Below are 14,859 nucleotides of genomic sequence, written 5' to 3'. Positions count from 1 at the left end.
CAATATTTCCGATCAGGGACTCTGACCAAACTACCCCAGCACTGCACATCCAGGCAGTCGCAATAGCTGGTCGTAGTATAACACCTGCATGTGTGTATATACCTTTTTGGATATTTTCCATCCTCCTATCTGATGGATCTTTAAGTGCGGCCGTCTCAGGAGAGGGTAACGCCACTTGTTTTGATAAGCGTGTTAGCGCTTTGTCCACCCTAGGAGGTGTTTCCCAGCGCTCCCTAACCTCTGGCGGGAAAGGGTATAAAGCCAATAACTTCTTTGAAATTAGCAGTTTTTTTATCGGGGCACCCCACGCTTCATCACACACGTCATTTAATTCTTCTGATTCGGTAAAAACTACTGGTAGTTTTTTCACACCCCACATAATACCCTGTTTAGTGGTACCTGTAGTATCAGCTAAATGTAACATCTCCTTTATTGCCAAAATCATATAACGTGTGGCCCTACTGGAAAATACGGTTGATTCGTCACCTTCACCTCCGGAATCAGTGCCTGTGTCTGGGTCTGTGTCGACCGACTGAGGCAAGGGGCGTTTTACAGCCCCTGACGGTGTTTGAGGCGCCTGGACAGGCACTAATTGAGTGTCCGGCCGCCTCATGTCGGCAAACGACTGCTTAAGCGAGTTGACGCTATCCCGTAATTCCACAAATAAAGGCATCCATTCTGGCGTCGACCCCCTAGGAGGTGACATCCTCATATTTGGCAATTGCTCCGCCTCCACACCAATAACGTCCTCATACATGTCGACACACACGTACCGACACACAGCAGACACACAGGGAATGCTCTATACGAAGACAGGACCCACTAGCCCTTTGGGGAGACAGAGGGAGAGTCTGCCAGCACACACCAAAAAGCGCTATATATGACAGGGATAGCCTTATGATTAAGTGCTCCCTTATAGCTGCTTTTATATTAATATATTGCCATTTATTTTGCCCCCCCTCTCTGTTATACCCTGTTTCTGTAGTGCAGTGCAGGGGAGAGACCTGGGAGCCTTCCTGACCAGCGGAGCTGTGACAGAAAATGGCGCCGTGTGCTGAGGAGATAGGCCCCGCCCCTTTTTCGGCGGGCTCGTCTCCCGCTATTTAGTACATTTAGGCAGGGGTAAATATCTCCATATAGCCTCTGGGGCTATATGTGAGGTATTTTTAGCCTTTTTAAAGGTTTTCATTTGCCTCCCAGGGCGCCCCCCTCCCAGCGCCCTGCACCCTCAGTGACTGCCGTGTGAAGTGTGCTGAGAGGAAAATGGCGCACAGCTGCAGTGCTGTGCGCTACCTTAAGAAGACTGCAGGAGTCTTCAGCCGCCGATTCTGGACCTCTTCTTGCTTCAGCATCTGTGAGGGGGCCGGCGGCGTGGCTCCGGTGACCATCCAGGCTGTACCTGTGATCGTCCCTCTGGAGCTTCATGTCCAGTAGCCAAGAAGCCAATCCATCCTGCACGCAGGTGAGTTCACTTCTTCTCCCCTCTGTCCCTCGTTGCAGTGATCCTGTTGCCAGCAGGAATCACTGTAAAATAAAAAACCTAAGCTAAACTCTCTAAGCAGCTCTTTATGAGAGCCACCTAGAATTGCACCCTTCTCGGCCGGGCACAAAAATCTAACTGGAGTCTGGAGGAGGGTCATAGGGGGAGGAGCCAGTACACACCACCTGACCTGTAAAAGCTTTACTTTTGTGCCCTGTCTCCTGCGGAGCCGCTATTCCCCATGGTCCTTTCAGGAACCCCAGCATCCACTTAGGACGATAGAGAAACTGGGTGTATTAGGAATGCTCAGATGGAAAGAAGCGAGATGTAGTGATTTAATACGTAGAGAACCCGAAATGCTGTTGCTAAGGGCAACAGCAAAACCCTAAAGGGTTACCAACGGGTGTGGCAGTAAACTCCTTGGTCAGAGATGGAATAATAGACACAAGGAGAGTATCCACAATCCTAGTCCTCACTTGCAGTGCACTGGTTCAGCTTACTGCCACTAAACTGACACCTGAACACCTTGCACAGTGAGAAAGGATTTTGGCAGGCAAGTCTGAGAATACAGCCGCAAACTTGCTAGGTTCACAGAGTAGCAAAAGAACCCCAGCAGGTTAAACGACTGACTCCAGTCTTACTGCTAGGTCTGGATTGGCAGAGTGTAATACCAAATCCCAAGGCCTATTTGCAGTAAGCAACAAACAAATACAAAGTTAACAGTACTAGCTAGCTTTCAGGAACTGACTAACCAACAAAGATTCAGCAGCATCTGCCTAACCTGAGAAGAGGGTTTATATAGCAGGTGCTGTCCACGCCCCACTCAGACCTCACAGACTGTGAGCACAAAAACCAGCACCGGATCCCCTGCCGTGCACAGAGCCTGTAACCACTGCACAGCAAAAGACCCGAACCGGAGTATCAGCTACGCTCAGGTTACTCCGCTAGCACTTGTCTCCCGGTTGCCATGACGACGTGGCAGCACAGAGCAGGAGACCCTAACAGAAACACACTTCCATTAATTTAAAACCAACTTTTTTAAAAGCAATAACCATTTAAAATAAATGACGGTAAACAGGAACCTATGTAGTTGTCTCCATTTCAGAAGGTGATTGGGTGTGTTGAGGTTGGGAATGTCGAGGATGGGTATAGTGAGTTTGAGTGTTTGGTCATGTCGAGGATGGGTATACTGGGGTTTTTTGAGGTGGGGTATGTTTGTAGTAGGGGGTGCCAGGGTTATACTGGGGATACGGTTGAGGGTAGTTTGGAGGCGGGTGCTGAGGTGGCACTGTGTGCAGCCCTTCAATACATTGGAACATTCTGTCAAATATAGACATTTGAAATTCCTGCATTTCCCTCTGGCGTTCTCTTGCAGCCCTATTATAGGTTTCCTGCATAGAGTTCAGCTGGGCCATAAATGCGTTGTTCATGTCTTTCTCTGTCTGCAAAAATCGCTTGAGACATGCATCTTCTAGATCACCCATGGCAGTGTCCATCTGCTCTAATTTCTCAACCAGGATAGTGGTCATAATTCCTGCAGCTTGCTACGTTTTGTTTGGGCGGCGCCTCCTTGGCGTAACAGTATATACTGTGGACACAAGTCAAATAATTTTGTTATTGGAATTTGCAATGAGCTTATATAAAATAGCAGTGTTGTTCGCAAACGTGTTTGTGGCTTCCTCCCACCTACACACTGCGTGTACTCTGCAACATTTATCATTTGTAATTGTATGCATTTAATTAATAATGTATGAGTAATTTTTTTAAATAATTTATTAAGTTAATGTTATTGTTAGTATTTAATGACGTTAATGTTTAGAGTTGTTAGTTTGTGTTTAGTTTACGTTAATTGTTAATGTTATTATGTTCTTTGTTTTGTTGTACTTACTGTTTCCTCATAAAGGCTGCCCTTGTGCAATTGGGTCCATTTGACTTGTCCCAGCCTGTGTGGCTACCGGCCCATCAGTGGTTGCAGTTCTGCTGGGTTCGTGCCCAACTGGGTCAGGCATCAGTTGCGTATCATCATCCAGTACGAGTGGTGGGGATGGTGGTGGTAGTGATCGGGTGTCTGGGTCCTGTACGCTGCAGGTGAATTAGCAGCACAGGTCTGGCTTGTTTCTGCTGCTGCTAGGCTGAAGGATAAGCTAACAGGTGTCGTAAGAGCTGTGTGGCCAAATATGGTGGCACACTGCTCGTAATATTGCCACTCCATACGGGCAGCACCACTTCTATTTCGGTTGTGGTCGTGGACCTTATTGAAAATCCTTTTAAGGGCCTTTGATTTATTTATTACCTGCTGTGAAGTACGCTGGAAACCAAAGGCTGCAAGCATCCTTGTGATGTTTTTATAGGTTATTGCATCCTTTAAAGTCCCTGTAATTTGGTTGGCGATTTCAGACTCCCCTCTAATACGCAACAACTCCCTAACTTTATCCTCACGCCAGGTTGCCATATTGTACAAGCACTGTGAATGCAGTATAATAAAGGCTAATCCACTGTTTACAGAGTGCTGCCTGTTATTTCCGGGTTCAGACTGGTGACATCATGCAGGGAGACAGCCTATCACCTCCTTTTTAAGATTCCCGGGTTGAATATACCGGGTCTGAGGCTTTCACACTGCCAAATGAACCGGTTCCGAACCGTGTAGGATCCTTCTTTTTACACGGGTTGAAATACCGGGTTGTTTGAACCGGTAAATTCATAATGGCGCTTTCACACTGCAGCTCAAAACGGGTTGACACGGTTAAAACTCGGCAATATACTGGGTTATTTTTGCAATGTGAAAGGGGTATAACTGTGCTGCTGTGGATACAAGTGTGTTTGAGGGTTTATTTTTAATTAAATTTGATGGCGGTTGGATTTGCATTTGCAAAAATATTTTCTATCAGTAGTCAGCTTTATTATATAAGTTTAAATACCTCTAAATACATTATAATTCATTGGAAGGTGTGTACCAGAGCTACTTTATATTTTCCAGAATAAATCAGTTCCAAAATCAAAATCAGCAATTACTTATGCAGTACCCACACACATTATAGTCGAAAACTTGTAATAAGATTTTTTTCTGAACATTTTGTGGCATGACAAGAGATTTTACTGACAAAGATATACATTTCCGGGGGAGGCGGTCGTTAGGTCGACAAGCATTAGGTCGACATACATTGGTTTGACCACTGAAGGTCGACATGCAAAAAGGTCGACATGAGTATTTCACAATTTTTTTTCATGTTTTCACCTTTTTCATACTTAACGATCCACGTGGACTACAATTGGGAACGGTAACCTGTGCCGAGTGCAGCAGTAGCGGAGCGAGGCACCTTGCCTGAAGTTCGCGAACACGGTGCACTAATTCAGATTCCCGGTCACTTTACAAAGAAAACGACACCAAAAACAGTTTAAAAAAAAACTCATGTCGACCTAACGACCAGGTCGACCCAATGTATGTCAATCTAATGAACCACACCCATTTCCGGAACTCCTTCATACTTTCTTTATAAACACATTTTGAAAAAGATTTGGGCGCTGCAGAACCATTGTGTTGCAATATAATTTAAGGATAATAATAATAATAAGCTTCATAATTCAGTCATCTACACTGTTCAAAAGGAATTAAGTGTTGAACTATCTCATAGTTGGCAGGTACACGGCACTGTGCTACTTTCAGTAAGACAAACAGTACACTTGCACTTCTGTGAAGAGACAAGCAAAAAGTATATTGTACAGGATGAGTCCCATATCCAAAATACAGAATTTTTTTAAGCATGACTGCGACAGTGACACCTTTGTTTTCTGATGGTTCAGTGTACACAAACTTTGTTTAATGCACACATTATTAAAAATATTGTATAAGATAACCTCCAGGCTGTGTGTATATGAAACATAAATTAAATTTGTTTATGTACACAAACTTTGTTTCATGAACAAAATAATTAAAAATATCCTATAAAATTTCATTCAGGCTATGTGTATGCAACATAAATGCATTCTGTGTTTCAACTTAAGTCCCATCTCCAAGACATCTTATTATGAAATGTAAAGATTCCAAAATACTGAAAAATCCTGTATCCAAAATACTTAGCTCCCAAGCATTTTGGATATGGGAGACTCAACCTGTAGTAATAAATCACTGATCCACATTTTTATTATATAAAATCTCTCACTGTACCTACATGCTTTACTGTGTCTAATAGGGATACATATATAGTAATATAGTAACATAGTTGTTGAGGTTGAAAAAAGACAAAATGTCCATCTAGTTCAACCTTTTTTTATAATTCTAATGATATCTATTCCCAGCAGATGGGATGCCGGCTGATGGGTCCACGCCACCAACCAAACTGAGTGGGAATACCGACCATGGGGTGGAGTGAGGGTGATTTTTGTTGCTAATAACTTTTAAAAGCATGCAAACCGTATAAATTCTCTGCAATTTTTTTTCTGCCCTCCGTTGTTGTGTTTTTTTTTCTCTCTTCCACCCCACCATGTGCTTTTTCTGTAATGTTTACCTCCACTGATTGCACACCCTGCCATTGCGCCCAACATACAGGGTACATCATACTACTATACAAGTGTCCGTTTTCCCATATATAAACTGGGCCCTTGTATGGCTCACCTCCCACAGTGTAACATTCGAAGTGCGCCCAACATGGCTGTCCCATATGGTACACTTGTGGATGGGATAACAAATACATGGACCTGGTGGTTTTGTTGGAACCCTACTCTGAACTTTAGGACTATGAAATCACCCCCATTTTGTGTTATCTCTTCTAGGGGTAGACTATTCCACTCTGGGTAATCCTACGCTGTGCGCCCAAGGTGGCTGACGCACCTGGTACCTTGTGAGGGTGGAATACACAACCCTTGGAAGTTATTACCCAAAATGCCTACACCAATCATGTATTATGCTTTCTGTGAGCTTAAGGTTTTCTTTTATGTCTGTGTTGCTTATCTATTGCTGTATAAAACTTAGATCCTCTGTATTATGTGCATTGTTTTTGATGTCTGTAAAGTGCCTTGAGTCCTGTTGGAGAAAGAGCGCTATATAAATAAAATATTATTATTATAAATTGCATTTGCTTAAAGTCCATCACACAGAGAGTGTTATGCGATTTGAAAGATACTGTTTTAGGTTATCCCACTGCATAGATAATTGCAAGGTTAGGAAATTGTATCCAGCTCCCTTTGAATGCATTTTTTGGAATACCAATATCTACAGACTGCTGCTACAATAAGCAACCCCTTTAAACAGGAAAGATAACATCTCGTCCATAGGCATAGGGTTAAAAACTCTTAAATAAAACTGGATGTAAAAAAAAAAAAAAAACTAAAAAAGCGCATTAATGCATTTTAGGTATAACGGCATAAAATGCAGACTAAAATATTTTACAAATAAGCAGACAGCAGTTGGCAGGTCAAGATGTACACTATGCACAGGCTGCTTTGATCTTGACAAAAAAAATATCAATTAGGTATATCATGAGCTGGCAATTACCCAATTATCTAGTGAAAAGAATTTCTCTGCTTCTAGTACAAAAGATTTAAAACACCTCTGAGTTACGTAATTAAATGGGCAGTTATTAAATGAACAACAAATGAGACCTTTGCCTGAGCCAAAAAGCCTTTGTATCGCCCAGATAATGGTGGAAAATTGTCTATTTAATGTAGCTCGTTCCATAGCCCAATGGGGGTAATTCCAAGTTGATGGCAGCAGAAATTTTTTTTAGCAGTTGGGCAAAACCATGTGCACTGCAGGGGAGGCAGATATAACATGTGCATATGTGAATTCTTACAGAAAAGACAACAGACCTTAACAACTGCATATTTTTTTGGTCTGCCACTTGTTCTACAACAATATGGATATGCACCTCGACACACTTTGAACATATCTCAGAAGCAACTGAACACAGGCACACGTACTGTACAGAAAACTTTTACATTTCACAGCAAGATTAAAAGTACGATCCACCCTAAACTGATACACTCATATGGAGTACGTTCGGCATGATAACAGCAGCAAGGTTTTTTGTGACTTTTATACAAAACAGGGAGCATCCTAGAGACTGACTGACATACATTACAGTGAAAGGATTCTAGAAAGCAATAATCCATATACAATACAAAGAATATTCCAGAGACCACCATGCCATAAAGAGAGCATTGCAGAGATAGATTAACAATATACAGATTTTTACAGAGATTATTCTAACAGATTAATATATTAATATATATTAATATATATATATATATATATATATATACACTGCTCAAAAAAATAAAGGGAACACTAAAATAACACATCCTAGATCTGAATGAATGAAATATTCTTATTAAATACTTTGTTCTTTACATAGTTGAATGTGCTGACAACAAAATCACACAAAAATTATCAATGGAAATCAAATTTATTAACCCATGGAGGTCTGGATTTGGAGTCACCCTCAAAACTAAAGTGGAAAAACACACTACAGGCTGATCCAACTTTGATGTAATGTCCTTAAAACAAGTCAAAATGAGGCTCAGTAGTGTGTGTGGCCTCCACGTGCCTGTATGACCTCCCTACAACCCATACAAGTGGCTCAGGTAGTGCAGCTCATCCAGGATGGCACATCAATGCGAGCTGTGGCAAGAAGGTTTGCTGTGTCTGTCAGCGTAGTGTCCAGAGCATGGAGGCGCTACCAGGAGACAATCCAGTACATCAGGAGACGTTGAGGAGGCCGTAGGAGGGCAACAACCCAGCAGCAGGACCGCTACCTCCGCCTTTGTGCAAGGAGGAACAGGAGGAGCACTGCCAGAGCCCTGCAAAATTACCTCCAGCAAGCCACAAATGTGCATGTGTCTACTCAAACGATCAGAAACAGACTCCATGAGGGTGGTATGAGAGCCCGACGTCCACAGGTGGGGGTTGTGCTTACAGCCAAACACTGTGCAGGACGTTTGGTATTTGCCAGAGAACACCAAGATTGGCAAATTCACAACTGGCGCCCTGTGCTCTTCACAGATGAAAGCAGGTTCTCACTAAGCACGTGACAGATGTGACAGAGTCTGGAGACGCCAAGGAGAACGTTCTGCTGCCTGCAACATCCTCCAGCATGACCATTTGGCAGTGGGTCAGTAATGGTGTGGGGTGGCATTTCTTTGGGGGACCGCACAGCCCTCCATGTGCTCGCCAGAGGTAGCCTGACTGCCATTAGGTACCGAGATGAGATCCTCAGACCCCTTGTGAGACCATATGCTGGTGCGGTTGGCCCTAGGTTCCTCCTAATGCAAGACAATGCTACACCTCATGTGGCTGGAGTGTGTCAGCAGTTCCTGCAAGATGAAGGCATTGATGCTATGGACTGGCCCACCCATTCCCCAGACCTGAATCCAATTGAGCACATCTGGGACATCATGTCTCACTCCATCCACCAACGCTACGTTGCACCACAGACTGTCCAGGAGTTGGCGGATGCTTTAGTCCAGGTCTGGGAGGAGATCCCTCAGGAGACCATCCGCCACCTCATCAGGAGCATGCCCAGGCATTGTAGGGAGGTCATTCAGGCACGTGGAGGCCACACACACTACTGAGCCTCATTTTGACTTGTTTTAAGGACATTACATCAAAGCTGGATCAGCCTGTAGTGTGTTTTTCCACTTTAATTTTGAGGGGGACTCCAAAGCCAGACCTCCATGGGTTAATAAATTTGATTTCCATTGATAATTTTTGTGTGATTTTGTTGTCAACACATTCAACTATGTAAAGAACAAAGTATTTAATAAGAATATTTCATTCATTCAGATATAGGATGTGTTATTTTAGTGTTCCCTTTATTTTTTTGAGCAGTGTATATATAATATTATATATATATATATATATTAATATATTCTAATTATTCTAATTGTAAAGCGCAACGGAATATGATGCACTATATAAGAAACTGTTAATAAATAAATATATGCTGTGATGAAATCAAACTCTTATTGGTAATAATAATAAATAAGAATTTACTCACTGGTAATTCTACTTCTCGTAGTCCGTAGTGGATGCTGGGAACTCCGTAAGGACCATGGGGAATAGACGGGCTCCGCAGGAGACTGGGCACTCTTAAAAGAAAGATTAGGTACTATATCTGGTGTGCACTGGCTCCTCCCTCTATGCCCCTCCTCCAGACCTCAGTTAAGGAAACTGTGCCCGGAAGAGCGGACATTACCAGGAAAGGATTTGGAATCCAGGGTAAGACTCATACCAGCCACACCAATCACTCTGTACAACTCGTGATAACCATACCCAGTTAACAGTATGAACAACAACTGAGCCTCAGTAACAGATGGCTCATAACAATAACCCTTTAGTTAAGCAATAACTATATACATGTATTGCAGAGAGTCCGCACTTGGGACGGGCGCCCAGCATCCACTACGGACTACGAGAAATAGAATTACCAGTGAGTAAATTCTTATTTTCTCTGACGTCCTAGTGGATGCTGGGAACTCCGTAAGGACCATGGGGATTATACCAAAGCTCCCAAACAGGCGGGAGAGTGCGGATGACTCTGCAGCACCGAATGAGCAAAGGCAAGTCCTCCTCAGCCAGGGTATCAAACGTGTAGAACTTAGCAAATGTGTTTGAACCCGACCAAGTAGCAGCTCGGCAAAGCTGTAAAGCCGAGACCCCTCGGGCAGCCGCCCAAGAAGAGCCCACCTTCCTTGTGGAATGGGCTTTTACTGATTTAGGATGCGGCAATCCTGCCGCAGAATGAGCTTGCTGAATCATGCTACAGATCCAGCGCGCAATAGTTTGCTTTGAAGCAGGAGCACCCAGCTTGTTGGGCGCATGCAGGATAAACAGCGAGTCAGTTTTCCTGACTCCAGCCGTCCTGGCTATATATATTTTCAAAGCCCTGACTACATCTAGTAACTTGGAGTCCTCCAAGTCCCTAGTAGCCGCAGGCACCACAATAGGTTGGTTCAAATGAAACGCTGATACCACCTTAGGGAGAAAATGGGGACGAGTCCTCAATTCTGCCCTGTCCATATGGAAGATCACAAAACAAAAAAAAATTGACCTCTGTCGCACGCCACTTCCATCACCACCATGGGAGCAACCCGAATGACTTGAAAGCCTTTGGACTAGAGAAAATAAGCCTGGGAATACGTGGTGGTGACCTCATGAAAGAGCTATTGAGACATGAATCTGAATGGACTTTTAAACTGGATTGCCTAGCACCTAAGGGCATGAATGAATATATAAACAATGCGGCTTTTCTTTAAATTTTCCTACACACCTCCTCACTGCATAATACATACATTACCACCCTTTCTTTTCTCATAACATTCAATCACTTTCTCTCCTCCTCTGCATTCCTTCCCCCCACCCCCTTCTCCCCCCTTTTTTCCCCCCCATTATCTCACACCCAGCCATTATCACCGATATCTTTTACACTTAACGATACTCTCGGCCACATATACACCCACCTATTACCCCTTCCCCCCTTTACACACAGCCCAATTAGGACCCTACGCATAATTTTTACTTCCACTTCCACACCATAATTCCTCATTTATCATATAGAAATACATTTTCCACTTGTCACCTCTATTTATATCATCAGGTCTTGTAGTCCTATCACAAACCCTTTCCTACTCTCCCATTTGGGGAATCTATACATCAATCTCACAGCCCAAACATGATAAAGGTTTTTTTTTATCATAATAACACTGCTGTTTCTCCTACTGGTAGCCGTATTTGTTGCATCTCTCTGTCATATTTTTCATGATTACATCTATATATATTTTATGACATTTATTTCTCTTTTAGACTTTATTGCTTTCTCAGATTCATCCTCTTTCAATGTTTGACATCCGTCACTAAACCCTAACTAACGAGATGTCTCTCTCCCCTCTCCTTATTATATTATATTCTATTTTTTGGAGATTAAACTTTATTTATTTATTCTTTCAGTGCTTCCTATTCGATTTAAGCCCTGAAGATCTGCTACACTTATGCATGCTATGGCAATCAGATGACCTACTAATTTGCATGAACGCATTGCAACACCACTAGTTTTTGATAAGAACTTTTTCCGTGTACCCGGCCACCTAACTACGGTTACTTAGCAACTCCAGCCTCACAGCGTAATCGAATGAATTGACTTCCGGTCTGACATCACTCCGGGTGAAACGCAAACTCCCGAACACACGCGACCACGTGACTTCCGGCCAAGGACGACACTTCCGGTCGGACGCGATCGCGGTATCGCGATATATAGAACATCTGAGTGAATTATTCTTATGGCAGCCACCTCCTCATGACTTTACACCTTAGGAGCAATAACAGACGCCAGCCTTTTGTTTTTTTGTTTTGCTGTCTTGTCAGCGTAATCCTTTTAAAACGATGATGTCACTATGGACTTCCACCAATCTGGATCCTGAATGATGCCAAGCCTTCCCTGCTCCCTCCCCCTTTTACCTTAAATATGGCAGCCTTCCCTTTATGCCCTGACACAGTGAACAAGCCACCCTGGTGAAACGGTCCGTCTGTGCTCAGTGATGCTGAACTGTCCATAGTTCAGATCACTTCTTGGTACTCCCTGGTATTGTATGTGCCCATTGGGACTCCAATTATCATGTTATTTAACTGATATTGATATATACCCAATATTGTTTTCTCTATGTTTGCAAATTTGATCCTTAATTGCTGTTTCAAAACCCTTTTCAAATGTTTTTTTGTTTTTGTTTTTGTTTCTCCCTTTAAATGTAATACTTTTTTTCAGAATCTTTTCTGCATAACAGGGCTATGTACTTATTTGGTAAATTTCTATCTCATTACTATGCAGCCTGAGTTTATTTTCCTTTCTCCATTTAATTATTAATTTCATGATTGTTTTATTTTATAATCTACTTATTTCTGAAACCTTGTGATCTCACTACACTACCATTCTTCTCCCCCCCTTTTTTTCAATAGGCGAGCCTAACCCACCTCTCTCATCCACTGCCCGCTATAAATTTATAAGACAGTGGACAGCAGAAGGCATGGTTGCCCTCCCTATTCTGAGCATATCTCACTTCTATCTTTAGTACCCTTTCATCCAGATGCGAGACCACTCTCTGCAATGCCCACAGCAACAGAGAATCTACGCTAGAAACTGGACAGCAGAAGTACCCTATGTTGCTCACTACTCATTACACTCTCTCATTTGTGTCCTAGTGTTTCTATTACTGCCATATTTCAGCAGCAACGCCCAATCTCATCCGATCTTGGAAGCTAAGCGCTGACAAGCCTGTTCAGTACCTAGTAGGGTGACCTCTTGGGAATAACAGGTGCAGTAAGGTTGTGACCTCTGTTCACAAACAGCATAAGTGTTAGAGCAATTTCTGAACCTTCCTTTTCCTTATCCAATTTTCCTGCAAACCTTCCATTCATTAACAATTGGCCTTGCCCTTGTGTTTATTTATCAATGCTTTTTTGGTATCATAAAATATATATTTTTTTTCTCAAATGTTTTGTTCTCTTTAAGGATCCATTTTTTCAACAAACTAAATCTCTACCAGGCGATTACCTTTAGTCATTTGACATCACAATTATGAACCTTTGTGCCCTTTATCTATTTTTTATGAGGTATTCAGACTAGGTGTCTACCTACTACTATCACTGCGGTGACTATATGTACATGTCATCTACCTCTACCCCATTATTGATATCTGATCTACTCAGGCACCATTTTATTGTGTTTTTCATTATATTTTTCACCACAGGTGCTCTTAATCTTGTATCAGGCTTATCCTGATTCTAATTTAGTACCTAAAATCTTTTGCTGTAATCTTTGTCAATAGTAAATGTATACTTTGTGCTTTTGAACATTTTTTTGTATCAAACTCTTTATTATTTTATTTGTCATTTATTAAATGTTAAGTTTTAATAAATTTATTTCAAATTTCTAAGTGTGCCCCAACACAGAGTCTTTCTTTTTTCTTCTTCTTGCCATATGGAAGATCAGATAAGGGCTTTTACACGACAAAGCCGCCAATTCTGACACACGCCTAGCCGAAGCTAAGGCCAATAGCATGACCACTTTCCACGTGAGATATTTTAGCTCCATGGTCTTAAGTGGCTCACACCAGTGGGATTTCAGGAAATCCAACACAACGTTAAGATCCCAAGGTGCCACTGGAGGCACAAAAGGGGGCTGAATATGCAGCACTCCCTTAACAAACGTCTGAACTTCAGGCAGTGAAGCCAGTTCTTTTTGAAAGAAAATAGACAGGGCCGAAATCTGGACTTTAATGGATCCCAATTTTAGGCCCATAGTCACTCCTGACTGTAGGATGCAGAAATCAACCCAGCTGGAATTCCTCTGTTGGGGCCTTCCTGGCCTCACACCAAGCAACATATTTTCGCCATCTGCGGTGATAATGTTTCGCTGTCACATCCTTCCTAGCTTTTATCAGCGTAGGAATCACTTCATCTGGAATGCCCTTTTCCGTTAGGATCTGGAGTTCAACCGCCATGCCGTCAAACGCAGCCGCGGTAAGTCTTGGAACAGACAGGGCCCCTGCTGTAACAGGTCCTGTCTGAGAGGCAGAGGCCATGGTTCCTCTGAGATCATTTCTTGTAGTTCTGGGTACCAAGTTCTTCTTGGCCAATCCGGAACGATGAATATAGTTCTTACTCCTCTCTTTCTTACAATCCTCAGTACCTTGGGTATGAGAGGAAGAGGAGGGAACACATAAACCGACTGGTACACCCACGGTGTCACTAGTGCGTCCACAGCTATCGCCTGAGGGTCCCTTGACCTGGCGCAATATTTTTTTTTAGCTTTTTGTTGAGACGGGACGCCATCATGTCTACCTGTGGCCGTTCCCAACGATTTAGAATCAGCGTGAAGACTTCTGGATGAAGTCCCCACTCTCCCGGGTGGAGGTCGTGCCTGCTGAGGAAGTCTACTTCCCAGTTGTCCGCTCCCGGAATGAACACTGCTGACAGTGCTTGCACGTGATTCTCTGCCCATCGGAGAATCCTTGTGGCTTCTGCCATCGCCATCCTGCTTCTTGTGCCGCCCTGTCGGTTTACATGGGCGACCGCCGTGATGTTGTCTGACTGAATCAGCACCGGTTGGTTTTGAAGCAGGGGTTCTGCTTGACTCAGGGCGTTGTAAATGGCCCTTAGTTCCAGAATATTTATGTGAAGGGAAGTCTCCTGACGTGACCACAGTCCTTGGAAGTTCCTTCCCTGAGTGACTGCCCCCCAAACTCGGAGGCTTGCATCCGTGGTCACCAGGACCCAGTCCTGTATGCCGAATCTGCGGCCCTCGAGAAGATGAGCCTTCTGCAGCCACCACAGCAGAGACACCCTGGCCCTCGGGGACAGGGTGATCAGCCGATGCATCTGAAGATGCGATCCG

At 43.3% G+C, this 14,859-nt stretch overlaps 1 protein-coding gene and 1 pseudogene across 2 annotated transcripts in view; one reads left to right on the top strand and one right to left on the bottom strand.

The window, feature by feature from the left end:
* The window catches only part of PEX7 (peroxisomal biogenesis factor 7), a 697,365-nt gene that overhangs the window by 265,577 nt on the left and 416,929 nt on the right, over window positions 1-14,859 (bottom strand). The gene's annotated exons all lie outside the window — the stretch shown is intronic.
* On the top strand, window positions 12,672-12,790 carry LOC134912210 (5S ribosomal RNA; annotated as a pseudogene).

The sequence above is a fragment of the Pseudophryne corroboree genome, chromosome 4, assembly GCF_028390025.1.
Source record: "Pseudophryne corroboree isolate aPseCor3 chromosome 4, aPseCor3.hap2, whole genome shotgun sequence".
NCBI classification, from domain to species: Eukaryota; Metazoa; Chordata; class Amphibia; order Anura; family Myobatrachidae; genus Pseudophryne; species Pseudophryne corroboree.
This window is presented reverse-complemented; position numbering and strand designations above follow the sequence as displayed.